At 46.2% G+C, this 15,597-nt stretch overlaps 1 pseudogene across 1 annotated transcript in view; it reads left to right on the plus strand.

Annotated features, from left to right (window-relative positions):
* The first annotated feature begins 450 nt into the window (after window positions 1–450).
* The window catches only part of LOC311099409, a 163,985-nt pseudogene continuing 148,838 nt past the window's right edge, over window positions 451–15,597 (plus strand). The window contains exons 1-2 of the transcript in view: window positions 451–1,023; window positions 3,991–4,041. The product of the transcript in view is annotated as an uncharacterized misc_RNA (transcript). The remainder of the gene's footprint in view (window positions 1,024–3,990; window positions 4,042–15,597) is intronic.

Genomic DNA, 15,597 nt, shown 5'->3' on the forward strand with positions numbered 1-15,597 from the left:
GGTGGGAGACAGGGTGTTGGTGTTGATCCCCACGGCCAAAAGTAAGTTCCTGGCAACATGGCACAGACCATACGAGGTGGTCGAGATACGGGGACCTGTCAACTACTGCGTACGGCAACCGGGGAGACGGAAACCTCAACAGATTTACCACGTGAACCTGTTGAAGAGGTGGCACGAGAGGACAGCCTTGGCCATGTTATGGTCGGGACCCAGGACGCCAACGGTACCAGTGGTGGTCCCGAGCAGTGAGGACCTCGACCCGGCCCAGAAGCAAGAGCTCCGGGAGCTTGTCGATCGGACACGGCGGTGTTCTCCGAGAAGCCGGGCCGCACAACCCTCATTGAACACCACATCCGTACCCGGCCCGGGGAAACGGTAAGAAAGAGGCCGTATCGAATTCCGGAGGCCCGACGGAAGGCCGTGAAACAAGAAGTGGAGGCTATGCTGAGGATGGGGGTCGTTGAAGAGTCCCACAGTGCATGGTGCAGCCCCATCGTGTTGGTGCCCAAACCGGACGGTAGCCTCCGCTTCTGTAATGATTTCCGGGGTGTGAACGACATAAGCGTATTCGATGCCTACCCCATGCCGAGGGTGGACGAGCTAATCGACCGATTTGGAAAGGCCCGGTACATCAGCACCCTTGACCTGACCAAAGGATATTGGCAGGTACCATTGGCAGCCTCCTCCCGGGAGAAGACGGCGTTCTTGACACCAGACGGTCTGTACCAGTACCGGGTGCTCCCTTTCGGTCTCCACGGAGCCCCGCCCACATTCCAGCGACTGATGAACAGAGTGCTTCGACCCCACCAGCAGTACACAGCGGCCTATCTGGATGATATCATCATCCACAGCCAAGGTTGGGAGGAGCACCTGATGCGCCTCCAGGCGGTGCTGAACGCGCTCAGACAAGCCGGATTGACCGCAAACCCCAAGAAATGCAAGCTAGTGTTCGAGGAGGTGGAGTACCTGGGGTATTTGATCGGACGGGGGACCGTCAAGCCCCAGGAGAGGAAGGTTCACGCGGTACGTGACTGGCCCGTTCCACGCACCAAGACACAGGTCAAGTCCTTCCTGGGACTGGCAGGATACTATAGCCGGTTTATCCCCAGCTTTGCGGCTATAGCTTCCCCCCTCACCGATCTAACCAGGGCCCGCCTCACCTTCCTCATGATCATTGATGCCCCTCGAGGTGAGATCTTGCATGGAGCCCCAGACCGAGGGTGATTGACCGTCATCTTGAACTTCTTCCATTTTCTAATAATTGCGCCAACAGTTGTTGCCTTCTCACCAAGCTGCTTGCCTATTGTCCTGTAGCCCATTCCAGCCTTGTGCAGGTCTACAATGTTATCTCTGATGTCCTTACACAGCTCTCTGGTCTTGGCCATTGTGGAGAGGTTGGAGTCTGTTTGATTGAGTGTGTGGACAGGTGTCTTTTATACAGGTAACGAGTTCAAACAGGTGCAGTTAATACAGGCAATGAGTGGGGAACAGGAGGGCTTCTTAAAGAAAAACTAACAGGTCTGTGAGAGCCGGAATTCTTACTGGTTGGTAGGTGATCAAATACTTATGTCATGCAATAAAATGCAAATTAATTACTTAAAAATCATACAATGTGATTTTCTGGATTTCTGTTTTAGATTCTGTCTCTTTTTTTTTACATTTTACATTTTAGTCATTTAGCAGACGCTCTTATCCAGAGCGACTTACAGGAGCAATTAGGGTTAAGTGCCTTGCTCAAGGGCACATTAACGTCATTTAGCAGACGCTCTTAGCCAGAGCGACTCGCAAATTGGTGCGTTCACCCTATAGCCAGTGGGATAACCACTTTACAATTTGGGGGGGGGGGGGTTAGAAGGAACACTTTATCCTATCCCAGGTATTCCTTAAAGAGGTGGGGTTTCAAATGTCTCCGGAAGGTGGTGAGTGACTCCGCTGTCCTGGCGTCGTGAGGGAGCTTGTTCCACCATTGGGGTGCCAGAGCAGCGAACAGTTTTGACTGGGCTGAGCGGGAGCTATGCTTCCGCAGAGGAAGGGGAGCCAGCAGGCCAGAGGTGGATGAACGCAATGCCCTCGTTTGGGTGTAGGGACTGATCAGAGCCTGAAGGTACAGAGGTGCCGTTCCCCTCACTGCTCCATAGGCAAGCACCATGGTCTTGTAGCGGATGCGAGCTTCAACTGGAAGCCAGTGGAGTGTGCGGAGGAGGGGGGTGACGTGAGAGAACTTGGGAAGGTTGAACACCAGACGGGCTGCGGCATTCTGGATGAGTTGTAGGGGTTTAATGGCACAGGCAGGGAGGCCAGCCAACAGCGAGTTGCAGTAGTCCAGACGGGAGATGACAAGTGCCTGGATTAGGACCTGTGCCGCTTCCTGTGTAAGGCAGGGTCGTACTCTCCGAATGTTGTAGAGCATGAACCTGAACCTGAACCTGCAGGAGCGGGTCACCGCCTTGCACAGGTACAGTTGAAGTGTACCTATGATAAAAATTACAGACCTCTACATGCTTTGTAAGTAGGAAAACCTGCAAATTCGGCAGTGTATCAAATACTTGTTCTCCCCACTGTATTTATATGTGCATTTATGTATTTATTCATTTAATTCTAATTACGGCAGGTTTGGTCCTCCATAAAAAAGGGGGACCTTACATCTAAGAGGTTATTAAGTCAAATGGGAGTGACACACACATTTTACATACCTACTCCTTAGCCTACATACTTGTAACATTGATCCTCTCTCTCTCTCTCTCTCTCTCTCTCTCTCTCTCTCTCTCTCTCTCTCTCTCTCTCTCTCTCTCTCTCTCTCAATTCAATTTAAGGGGCTTTATTGGCATGGGAAACAAATGTTTACATTGCCAAAGCAAGTGAAATAGATAATAAACAAAAGTGAAATAAACAATAAAAAATTAACAGTAAACATTACACTCAGTTGTAACATAATATAGACATTCCAATTGTCATATTATGTATATATACAATGTTATAATGATGTGCAAATAGTTCACGTACAAAAGGGAAAATAAATAAACATAAATATAGGTTGTATTTACAATGGTGTTTGTTCTTCACTGGTTGCCCTTTTCTTGTGGCAACAGGTCACAAATATTGCTGCTGTAATTGCACACTGTGGTATTTCACCCAATAGATATGGGAGTTTATCAAAATTGGATTTGTTTCTAATTCTTTGTGGGACTGTGTAATCTGAGGGAAATATGTGTCTCTAATATGGTCATACATTTGGCAGGAAGTTAGGAAGTGCAGCTCAGTTTCCACATCATTTTGTGGCCAGTGTGCACATAGCCTGTCTTCTCTTGAGAGCCAGGTCTGCCTTCGGCTGCCTTTCTCAATAGCAAGGCTATGATCACTGAGTCTGCACATAGTCAAAGATTTCCTTCATTCTGGGTCAGTCACAGTGGTCAGGTATTCTGTCACTGTGTACTCTCTGTTTAGGGCCAAATAGCATTCTAGTTTGCTCTGTTATATTGTGAAATTCTTTCCAGTGTGTCAAGTAATTATCTTTTTGTTTTCTCATGATTTGGTTGGGTCTAATCGTGTTGCTGTCCTGGGGCTCTGTGAGGTCTGTTTGTGTTTTGAACAGAGCCCCAGGACCAGCTTGCTTAGGGGGCTCTTTTCCAGGTTCATCTCTCTTTAAGTAAGGGCTTTGTGGGGGAATGTGTAGGTATCGCATCCTTTTAGGTGGTTGTAGAATTTAACATCTCTTTTCTGGATTTTGATAACTAGAGGGTATGGTCCTAATTCTGCTCTGCATCCATTGTTTGGGGTTTTGCGTTCCACACAAAGTATATTTTTGCAGAATTCTGCATGCAGAGTCTCAATTGTGTGTTTGTCCCATTTTGTGAACTCTTGGTTGGTGAGTGGACCCCAGACCTCACAACCATAGAGGGCAATGGGTTCTATAACTGATTTGAAGTATTTTTATCCAGATCCTAATTGGGATGTAGAGTTTTATGTTCCTTTTGATTCCTCTTGCCTCAGATCGTTCACAGCCTTGTGGAAGTTACCCGTGGTGTTGATGTTTATGCCGAGGTAAGTATAATTCTTTCTCTCTCTGCATTGACCATAAATTAACTCCGCTCTAGAACATGTCACATTGGAGTCCATTACTTTTTATTATTTGATGTCATTTTCACAACCAGTCAGGGAGAGATGTGATAAAGAGTTTGAACAGCACCTCCATATTCATGCTTCTATACATCTGGAATGTTAATAATTTGATTGCATTAACGCCTGGCTTCTGACTGACTCTGCACTGAGCTAATTTGGTTAACCTAATTATACAACGAATTGGTTAAAGTACTTAAAAATTACGTCTGACAAGAGCTATTAGCCGTGGCCCGGAATAGTCTCAGTCTGATGGGCTTTGATGCTCCCAATCCTCTGGCTGCCGTCTCAATCCAGGGAGAAACTGGTCTTAATCCATCAGAATCATAACCTAAGGGCAAAAGGCTGCATAAAAATGTGTCCCTCTATTACAGAGTATCCTCTTTATAAGAAAGCTGTGCCTAATGGCAAAACATATAACAGTGAATATAGTAGTAATACAATTAAGAATTATATTGTTGCATAATATTATATTGTGCATAATATAGTATTTATATTGGTATAGCCTACTGTATGTACATACTAACCCGCAGCTTGTTTTAATGTGTTAGTCATTAAACCATCCTCGTACAGCAGCCAGTAGTCAGTGTTATTAAAGGTGATATATACTGTTGTAACTGACCAGCCTTTTGACACCCCTTTGCCCTCAGATAGACACCCAGAGCAACACAACACCCAGTAACTACTGGTCTACACACCTTTTCTATTCATATACTGTCCATACTGTCTATACATACCATCATATACAGTACATATATATATACATTGCTCGTTCTGATATTTCTTAATTTTATAATTGTTCTTTTTTGGATTTGTGTGTATTGTTCGGTATTACTGCACTGTCGGAGCTAGAAACATAAGAATTTCGCTGCACCTGCAATAACATCTGCAAAATATGTGTACGCGACCAATACAAATGTATTTTATTGGATTTATACAGCCATCAGTGTTGTGGCGGTGATAAGAGGCAGAGTGCTGGAGAAACATGACATCAGGGAACAGGGTCAACGTTCAACACCACTGGAGAGACTGCAGCTCTATGGAGGAATCTGCACTCTGTACTTGTGTCATGATGAGAAACAGGCATGGTGGAGGCAACGATACCGTATCACACTTAGTTGGATGTGTGAGTTTATCAAAGTCAGTCAGCCAACTAATTGATCTTGCTTTGTATCCCTCAGTGTTTATTCCCTTGACCATCAACATGAAAGGGAAAATAAGAATGGTATGGGGGAGGAGAGAGGAAGAATGACACAGCAGGGGGAGGGCAAAAGAAAAGGCAGAGAAGATAGAGAGAGAAAGGGAGGGCCGGCCTGAACAATGGCTTGGACTTTCCACCAGTCACCTTGAAGTTGGTCAGTCATGCTGCATCTGTGTTTGTGTGTCTGAGTGAGTGCGTGTGTGTTTGTGGCCCAGCATCAGTGAGTTATTGTAGTTTCCTGTTGTTGATGGTGTGGAGGCAGGCTTCGTACTGGGCACAGACATAATTTAAACGTCTAGTTTTGATTTACATTTGGTTGAGTTGTCAACTAACATTAATTCAATTTGAAATCAACAAAACATTTCACCATTGTCATTGGATTAAGGTTAAATGTTGGGTGAAAAAAAGACTACATTTCCTTATGTTGTTGACTTTATGCAAATCCAATCAGTTTTCCACGTTGATTCAACGTCTACATATTGCATTTTTGATTCAACCAGTTTTTGCCCAGTGGGTTCCTGTGGAGATCTATCTCCCAGCCTCTCTCTCTGATCAGAGAACATGACCCGATCCACGTCAATAGGACTGTAGTAGAGAGAATCACGAGTTTTAAGTTCCTCGGCGTCCACATCATCTTGTCGAGGGCACAACATTGTCTCTACTTCCTATGGCGGCTGACACCACGGGTCCTCTTCAAATACTACCGCTCCTGACCGGTTCCATCACGGTCTGGTACAGGAATTGCTCCGTCCACGACCACAAGGCCTTCCAACGTGTAGTGAAGATGGCCCAGTACATTACTGGGATCGTGCTTCCACCCATCCAGAACATCTACTCGAAACGGTGCCTGAGAAAGGCACGCAGCATCATCAAGGACCCCACACACCCCAGCCTTGAGCTGTTCTCTCCCTTATCGTCGGGTAGACGGTATCGGAGAATGAGGTCTGATACCAACAGGCTCAGAGACAGTTTCTATCAGACTGCTGAACACTTTAACTGGACTGACCACCTGCTCTGATTCTCTGCACCTTAGCACACATCACCACTGCACAGCAGACTATTTTTTCTTGTTCTTTATTTTATTTTTTATTTATTTTTTTTTGGGGGGGGGTGTAGATCAGCTTTAATATTGCAGATAGATTGTAACTTCCATCAATGTAATTGTCTGCATCACTTCCAATCCCCCATATGTTTTTTATTCTCGCAATATATATATATATATATATATATATATATATATATATATATATATATATATATATATATATATATATATATATGTGTATATATATATATGTGTATATATATATATATATATGTATATATATATATATATATATATATATATATATATATATAGATAGATAGATCTACATACATACATACATACATATACACATACATACATATAAATACATATACATACATATACTGTAAGTATAACTTTTGTATGACTGAAGCTTTTAGTGATAGGTCTAATGCTTTAATATTTAATAATTTCTGTCCTCCGAATTCATATTCATTATATAAATAGGCCCTTTTAATATTGTCTGGCTTGCCGTTCCAAATAAAATGGAATATTTTTTTCTCATATAATTAAAAAAACTTTTTGCTAGGCGTAGGCAAGACCATAAGCAAATAGGTAAACAGGGATAATACTAAAGAGTTAATCAGGGTGATTTTTCCACAAATAGACAGGTATTTACCTTTCCATGGTAGCAAGATCTTATCTATTTTTGCTAACTTTCTATTAAAATCCATTGGAGTGAGATCATTTATTTCATTTGGGAAATGTATTCCGAATATGTCCACATCACCATCAGACCATTTTATTGGTAAACTACATGGTAATGTAAAAATTGTATTTTTTAGTGATCCAATGCTTAATATAGTACATTTATCATAATTTGGTTGTAATCCAGAGAGGTTAGAAAATGTATCTAGATCCTCTATGAGGCTGTGGAGGGATTCAAGTTGTGGATTTAAAATAAAACATGAATCATCAGCATACAATGACACCTTTGTTTTTAATCCCTGGATTTCTAATCCCTTGATATTATTGTTGGATCTGATTTTAATAGCTAACATTTCGATGGACATAAAATATATATGCCGATAGTGGACAACCTTGTTTTACTCCTCTTGACAGTTTAAAACTTTAGGAGAAATAGCTATTATTTACTATTGTACACCTAGTGTTACTATACATGATTTTAACCCATTTTATAAGAGATTCTCCAAAATTGAAATGCTCCAAGCATTTATATATAAACTCCAGTCATACTTTATCAAATGCCTTTTCAAAGCAGGCCTGGTTTCCTAGATTTTTCATAGTGTTCTATTGTTTCCAGTACTTGCCTTATATTATCTCCAATGTATCGTCCATGTAAAAAACCTGTCTGATTAGAATGAATAATGTCCGACAATACCTTTTTAATTCTATGCGCTATACATTTTGCTAGAATTTTTGCAACACAACACTGAAGTATAAGGGGCCTCCAATTTTTTTAATGGACTGGATCTTTATATTTCCCACTTGAATCCTGTTTCAGTAATAATGAAATCAGACCTGCTACCAGACTCTTATTATACTGCTCATTTATACACTTGTCCCCCTCCCCCTTCCCCAATACACACTGTAAATATTGTACCATAAATTGTGCCTTTCTGTATTATACTTTTGCTAAAATGTTTATTCTATTCTACTGAGCAATTTACTTTATGTTCATATTCTTATTTTTTTTACTGCAAGTAAGCATTTTGTTGGACGATGTATACCATGCCTATCCTGTACATTGACTAATAAAACTTGAAACTTGAAACGGAAACAGGATCATAGCAACACCGCTCAGCAAAACAATGGAAGCCATCTTGACAGACATACAGTATCTAAACAAGGCCCAAAGATTGATAGATCTCTACTGTGGCATACACTATAGAATGTTGTATACTGGGTGTTAGGTCTACCTAGTCACTAAACACACACACACACACACACACACACACACACACACACACACACACACACACACACATTCACACACAGACACATTCATTTTCGAATCCAACGCTGGTATTTCTTGACCTTGAGGTGGTGGATAATTTATAATGATCTCTGGCAAATACCAAGTCAGATGCTTCTATAACCAATGGAGTCTTTCATTTTAGAATGGTCATACATCTCTCTAGTTTTCTACCACTCTGTCTGCCAGACAAGCATTCCTCTGGAAGTGCATTAAGATCAAGGCCAGTTATGAAGCCTTTTTATGTCCCTATACTAACCACCACACACACACCCTGGAAATGATTGACAGCAAGTGTGTGCTGATAAATAAACCACACGCAAGCGTGAACATAAATACACACCCCCTCTCTCACACCATCTGTAGATGTTATGTGTGTTCATTTCCATAGTTAAACAATGCTAATCTGTGTGAGGCTGCTGTGTCAGTCAGCTGTAGTGAACAGAGCACTTATCTCTCAGCAGCGTGATGCTCAGAGCCTGTTTGTTTTATCCTCTAGTCCCTCCACCTGCCTGCCTGCCTGTCACCAGCTAATCTCAACCATCACTTACTCACATATTTAAATCACAAGAGCTTATCCACTTCCTCAAACATACACGCAAACACAAGCATACAAGCAAGCACGCCCGCACGCACACACATTCCCCCTTGCCATGCCACACAACAAAAGCTGCCATTGTACTCAGAGAGCAGGCAGGGAGAGGAGAGGAGAAGATCAGTTATCTGCTAGCTGTGGGTCTGTGGGTGGGGAGAAAGATCCAAGGAGATCAGGCTTCCAGAGGATGAGATGTCAGGCCTGGATCAGATCAGAGGGAACATTATTTTGGGACATCTCATTTGACATCAAAGGTGTTTTTACACCCCCTTGATTTCTCCTCCTTTGGGAGATTTTTTGCAGAACATCCAAAACCTGACTAGTGTTTTATAAGTGAGTGTGTTTGTTGTGTTCATTGTCAAACACTGCAACACTAGAAGCAAAACAAATTCCTAATTTGTGTGATTCTCAGCTTTATAATGAGTTAGTGGCTGAAACAAGAGCCAATCGTTCTCTTTCTGAACCGCCATCATTCATCCTGAGTCTGTCTATAAAATCGAATAAAAAGGCAGTTAAATGTAACAGTGCAACCGACCGGACCCAGATCTATGGTACCTATTGACCCAGTCAGCCAGTTCAATAAGTCACTTTGATAGGGAAGTCTGTGGGCTGCTTACGCTAAGTGTAAGGGGGAAGAAAGAGGGAGCATTTCTTTGCTTTTTGAATGCTACCCAGTTGAGTGACTTTATTTACTTAACCCTTCATCCAACCCTCACTCACAGCCTGCATGTCAAAGATGACTAATATGTGGCAGCCATCTTGAGAGCCGAGGGCTATACAGGACTGATGGTTAGGCATAATGTAGGCTGTGTGCTGGGTGCATACCAGCATAATCACTGGCCAGCAACTTCCATTCCTAACCCCAAACACCCCATTACAGAGGGAAAGACATATTACAATCTCAGAATGCATGCTCGCACACACACACACAGACAAATATATGCACACACACACAAATTATTCTGTCCCACATCTGTCAGCGCTCAACACAAACCCTATGCCTGTCTTCTCTCCAGACACGCCAACAAACCTGACACCGTCTGTCTAAACACTTGACTCGTGGTTAAACAAAGACTAGCGTAATGTTGGGTTAATTTAGAAAGACTGCTGAAAGGTGCTAAATGTGTATTCTGTCCTGTTTGTTTGACTTTCTTTTACATGACGAGTTACTATCCCAATGCAGGAATCCAGATAGCACAACACTGTTTGGCTACTCAAGGGTGTTGATCAGCTTTGACTGGATTTTCATATTCTGTTATTAGATTTTATGTTTGAAATCCGTGAGAAGGGCAAAAAGTTAATGGGCTAGCGGCTTGCTTTCCCTGTGTGTGTGTTTGTATGTGTCTGAGCCTGCCTGTGCGTTTGTATGAGAGAACGCATAATAAATTAAGAAGGAAGGATGACATTTGCCTTATTGGCCCTGTCAGTCATGGGGCGGGGGTGGTGGTGGGACTGTTGTCACGGCGCTCATCAGGCTTTGATGTCACAAGGGCCGAGGCACAGATCATTGTGTAAGTAAATCAATGCCTATCAGCCATGTCACATCACACAAATAATTATCACCCTGTTCCTGTGACATCTGTGATGCGTGATTTGAAGGAGTCAGGCGCAGGAGGGTAAATCACAGTATACAGAGTTTATTTCGTAATACAGATTAACCAGTCCAGTGTGCAAAACAGGCACACTGGAATAAACAGGCACACAGGGAAAATACCCCGGCAATACAAAATACACTGAGCTCAACCGAGCTACTATATCCTCAAAATAAACAATCACCCACAAGGACAAGGGGGCAGAGGGAACACTTATACACATACTAATGAGGGGATATGAACCAGCTGTGTGTAATACACAAGACAAAACAAATGGAATGATGAGAAATGGAGCGGCAGTGGCTAGAAGGCCGGTGACGACGAACGCCGAAGCCTGCCCGAACAAGGAAGGGAGTCACCTTCGGAGGAAGTCGTGACAGTACCCCCACCTTGACGCACAGCTCCAGCAGCGCGCAGACACCGGCCTCGGGGAAGGCCAGGAGGATGCGGAGCAGGGCGAGCCGGATGGCGACAGTGGAAATCCCGCAACAGGGAGGGATCGAGGATATCTCTCACCGGGACCCAGCACCGTTCCTCCGGACCGTACCCCTCCCACTCTACGAGGTACTGAAGACCCCCCCACCCGACGCCTCGAATCCAGGATGGAACGGACGGAGTACGCCGGGGCCCCCTCAATGTCCAGAGGAGGCGGAGGGACCTACCGCACCTCAGACTCCTGGAGCGGACCAGCCACCACCGGCCTGAGGAGAGACACATGAAACAAGGGGTTAATACGATAATCATGGGGGAGTAACAACCTATAGGTAACCTTGTTGATTCTCCTCAGGACTTTCAACGGCTCCACAAACCACGGGCTCAGCTTCCGGCAGGGCGGGTGGAGGGGCAGATTCCGGGTTGAGTGCCACACCCGATCACCCGGGACGAAGACCGGGGCCTCACTGTGGTGGCGGTCAGCGTTGGCCTTCTAACGACGCATGGCACGTTGGAGGTGGACGTGAGCAGCGTCCCACGTCTCCTCTGCGTGCCAAAACCAGTCATCCACCGCAGGAGCCTCGGTCTGGCTCTGGTGCCACGGTGCCAGAAACGGTTGGTAACCTAAAACACATTGGAATGGCGTTAGGTTAGTGGAGGAGTGACAGAGAGAGTTCTGGGGATATTCAACCCATGGCAAGAACACCGACCACTCCCCGGCCGGTCCTGGCAGTAGGACCACAGGAACCTACCCACATCCTGATTTACCCGTTCCACCTGCCCATTAGACTCGGGGTGGAAACCAGAGGTCAGGCTGACTAAGACCCCCAGACGTTCCATGAATGCCTTCCAGACCTTGGATGTGAACTGGGGACCCCGGTCAGACACTATATCCTCTGGTACCCCATAGTGCCGGAAGACGTGTGTAAACAGGGCCTCCGCAGTTTGCTGGGCCGTGGGGAGACCGGGATGAGGAAAGAGGTGGCAGGCCTTGGAAAAGCGGTCAACAACGACCAAGATGGTGGTGTTACCTTGAGAGAGGGGAAGATCGGTAAGGAAATCAACACTCAGGTGAGACCATTGTAATTGTGGAACTGGTAAAGGCTGTAATTTACCCGCTGGGAGATGCCTGGGTGCCTTACCCTGGGCGCACACCGAGCAGCAGGAGACATACACCCCCACATCCTTAGCCAAGGTAGGCCACCAGTACTTTCCAATCAGGCAGCGAACTGTATGACTGATACCTGGGTGACCAGAGGAGGGTAACGTGTGTGCCCAGTAGATCAGACGGTCACGGATAAGAGAAGGAACGTACTGCAGCCCAGCTGGACACTAAGGTGGAGATGGCTCTGTGCGTAACGCCAGCTCTATATCCGCATCCATCGCCCATACTACCGGCGCCACAATGCAGGACGCTGGGAGTATAGGTGTGTTGTCTCTGGAACTCTCCTCTGTGTCATACAGCCATGACAATGCGTCTGCCTTCACATTTTTCATACCCGGGATGTATTGTGTGAAATCAAACCGGGTGAAGAATAGGGCCCACCTGGCCTGGCGAGGATTCAGCCTCCTCGCTGCCCGGATGTACTCCAGGTTACGGTGGTCCGTCCAGACGAGGAAAGGGTGTTTCACCCCTTCGAGCCAATGCATCCACACGGTCAGGGCTCGGACAACAGCCAACAGCTCCCGATCACCAATGTCGTAGTTCTGCTCTGCCGGACTGAGCTTCTTGGAGAAGAAGGCACAGGGGATGACCTTGGGTGGTGTGCCCAAGCATTGAGATAGGACAGCGCCTATCCTTACCTCAGACGCATCCTCCTCCACTACGAACGGTAGTGATGGATTGGGGTGGGCCAGTACCGGGGCTGAGGTGAACAGACCCCTCAGGTTACTGAAGGCCCTGTCAGCCTCAGCAGACCAGCGGAGCCGGGACGACCCACCCTTCAACAGAGATGTAATGGGAGCTGCGACCTTGTCAAAGCCCCGGATAAACCTCCGATAGTAGTTGGCAAAGCCAATAAAGCACTGCACCTCCTTAACCGTGGTTGGAGTCGGCCAATTACGCACGGCTGAAATGCGATCTCCCTCCATCTCCAAACCTGAGGTGGTAATGCGGTATCCGAGGAAGGAGACGGACTGCTGGAAAAACAGACACTTTTCTGCCTTGGCATGAAGGTCATTTTCCAACAGTCAGGCCAGCACTTTGCGAACCAGGGACACATGCTCAGCGCGCGTAGTGGAATATACCAGAATGTCATGGATGTAGACCACTACACTGCGACCAAGCATGTCCCGAAACACCTCGTTCACAAAGGACTGGAAGACGGATGGAGCCTTCATCAAACCGTAGGGCATCACCAGGTATTCATAATGCCCCGTGGTTGTGCTGAATGCTGTCTTCCTCTCATCCCCCTCTCGGACACGCACCAGGTTGTATGCATTCCGGAGATCTAATTTGGTGAAGAAGCGCGCCCAATGCATTGACTCGATCACTGAAGGAATGAGGGGGAGAGGATAACTGAATCGTATTGTCTCCTTGTTCAGTGATCGATAATCAATGCAAGGGCGCAGGCCATAGTCTTTCTTCTTTACAAAAAAGAAACTTGAGGAGGCGGGCGAAGTGGAGGGATGTATAAACCCCTGGCGCAGGGACTCGGTGACGTATGTTTCCATAGCCTCTGTTTCAGCCTGTGACAGGGGATACACATAACTCCTGGGAGGCACAGCGTCTACCCGGAGGTTTATCGTGCAATCCCCCGCCCGATGAGGTGGTAACATGATCGCCTGCGTTTTGGAAAACACATGCGCCAAATCGAGGTATTCGGGACAAATGCGCACGGTGGAGGTACTGTCTGGACTTTCCACCGTGGTTGCACCGAGACACCTACCCTGACACTCTCGCAACTACCCCGTAAGAACCCTCTGCGGCCATGAGAAGGTGGGGTTGTGGAGTGCTAATCAAGGGATACCTAATACAACAGTGAAAGCAGGAGACTCAATAATAAAAAAAAGTGACTTGCTTGCGATGAGTCTTGTGGGTAACCATAGTGACTGGTGTTGTAACCTCCCTAACAAACCCAGACCTTAATGGTCGACTGTCAAGTGCTCTAATGGGAAGTGGAATAGATAGGGGAACCAAGGAAATGCCTAGACTGTGTGAGAATGACCTGTCCATAAAGTTCCCAGCTGCGCCTGAATCGACTAGCGCCTTACACTGGGGAACTACAATGTAATCAGGAAAGTGGATAGCTAGGGTACAGTGCGCAGCAGAGGGCTCTGAACAAGTGTGGGTGTTCGACACCTGGGGTGACGCGAAAGTGCCCTGCCTGCCACCTCCAGACCCAAAAGAACGTTGACGAAGTCGTGCGGTGAAATGTCCTCTCGTGCCACCAGAGTGACGCTGGCGCTGTTGTCCTCCGCTCTGTCGGATCGCTGCTCCACCCAGCTCCATCAGCTCGTGATCCGAGTCGGGTGGGGTTGGAACGGGCAGACCCCCTCCAGGACGTCCTCTGGCCGCCAGCAGGTTGTCCAAACGGATAGCCATGTCCACCAGTTGAGAGAAGGACAACATGGTGTCCCGGCAGGATAGCTCCCATTGGACGTCCTCCCGCAGATGGCACCGGAAATGGTCGATAAGGGCCCGCTCGTTCTACCCGGACCCATCTGCCAGAGTCCGGAACTCCAGGGCGAAGTCCTGCGCAGTCCTCGTCCCCTACCTCAGGTGAACCAGCCACTCGCCCGCCTCTCGACCCTCGAGGCGAGTGATCGAAGACAGCCTGAAAGAGGCGAGCGAACTCCCCGTAGTCGTCCAGCGTGGCTCCTCCTTCATTCCAGACCGCGTTGGCCCACTCCAGGGCTTTACCGAGAGGCAGGAAACGAGGGCGGACACCTTATCCCGCTCCGATGGGGCCGGGCTGATGCTGGAAAAGTAGAGCTCCAGTTGGAGGAGGAATCCCTGGCAGAGAGCAGGTGTGTGTAATAGACAACACCAGTCATCTTACGGCTTGACGGTTGACAGCCAGATCAAGATAGTCTCATTATGTAATCCCATTATGTAACTGGAATTATACTGAACAAAAATATAAAAGTACAGTGAGGGAAAAAAGTATTTGATTTTGTACGTTTGCCCACTGACAAAGAAATGATCAGTCTGTAATTTTAATGGTAGGTTTATCTGAACAGTGAGAGACAGAATAACAACAAATAAATCCAGAAAAACGCATGTCGAAAATGTTATAAATTGATTAGCATTTTAATGAGGGAAATAAGTATTTGACCCCTTCTCAATCAGAAGGATTTCTGGCTCCCAGGTGTCTTTTATACAGGTAATGAGCTGAGATTAGGAGCACACTCTTAAAGGGAGTGCTCCTAATCTCAGCTTGTTACCTGTATAAAAGACACCTGTCCACAGAAGCAATTAATCAAACAGATTCTAAACTCTCCACCATGGCCAAGACCATAGAGCTCTCCAAGGATGTCAGGGACAAGATTGTAGACCTACACAAGGCTGGAATGGGCTACAAGACCATTGCCAAGCAGCTTGGTGAGAAGGTGACAACAGTTGGTGTGATTATTCGCAAATGGAAGAAATACAAAAGAACTGTCAATCTCCCTCAGCCTGGGACTCCATGCAAGACC

The sequence above is a fragment of the Coregonus lavaretus genome (assembly GCF_964263955.1).
Source record: "Coregonus lavaretus genome assembly, chromosome: 24".
NCBI classification, from domain to species: Eukaryota; Metazoa; Chordata; class Actinopteri; order Salmoniformes; family Salmonidae; genus Coregonus; species Coregonus lavaretus.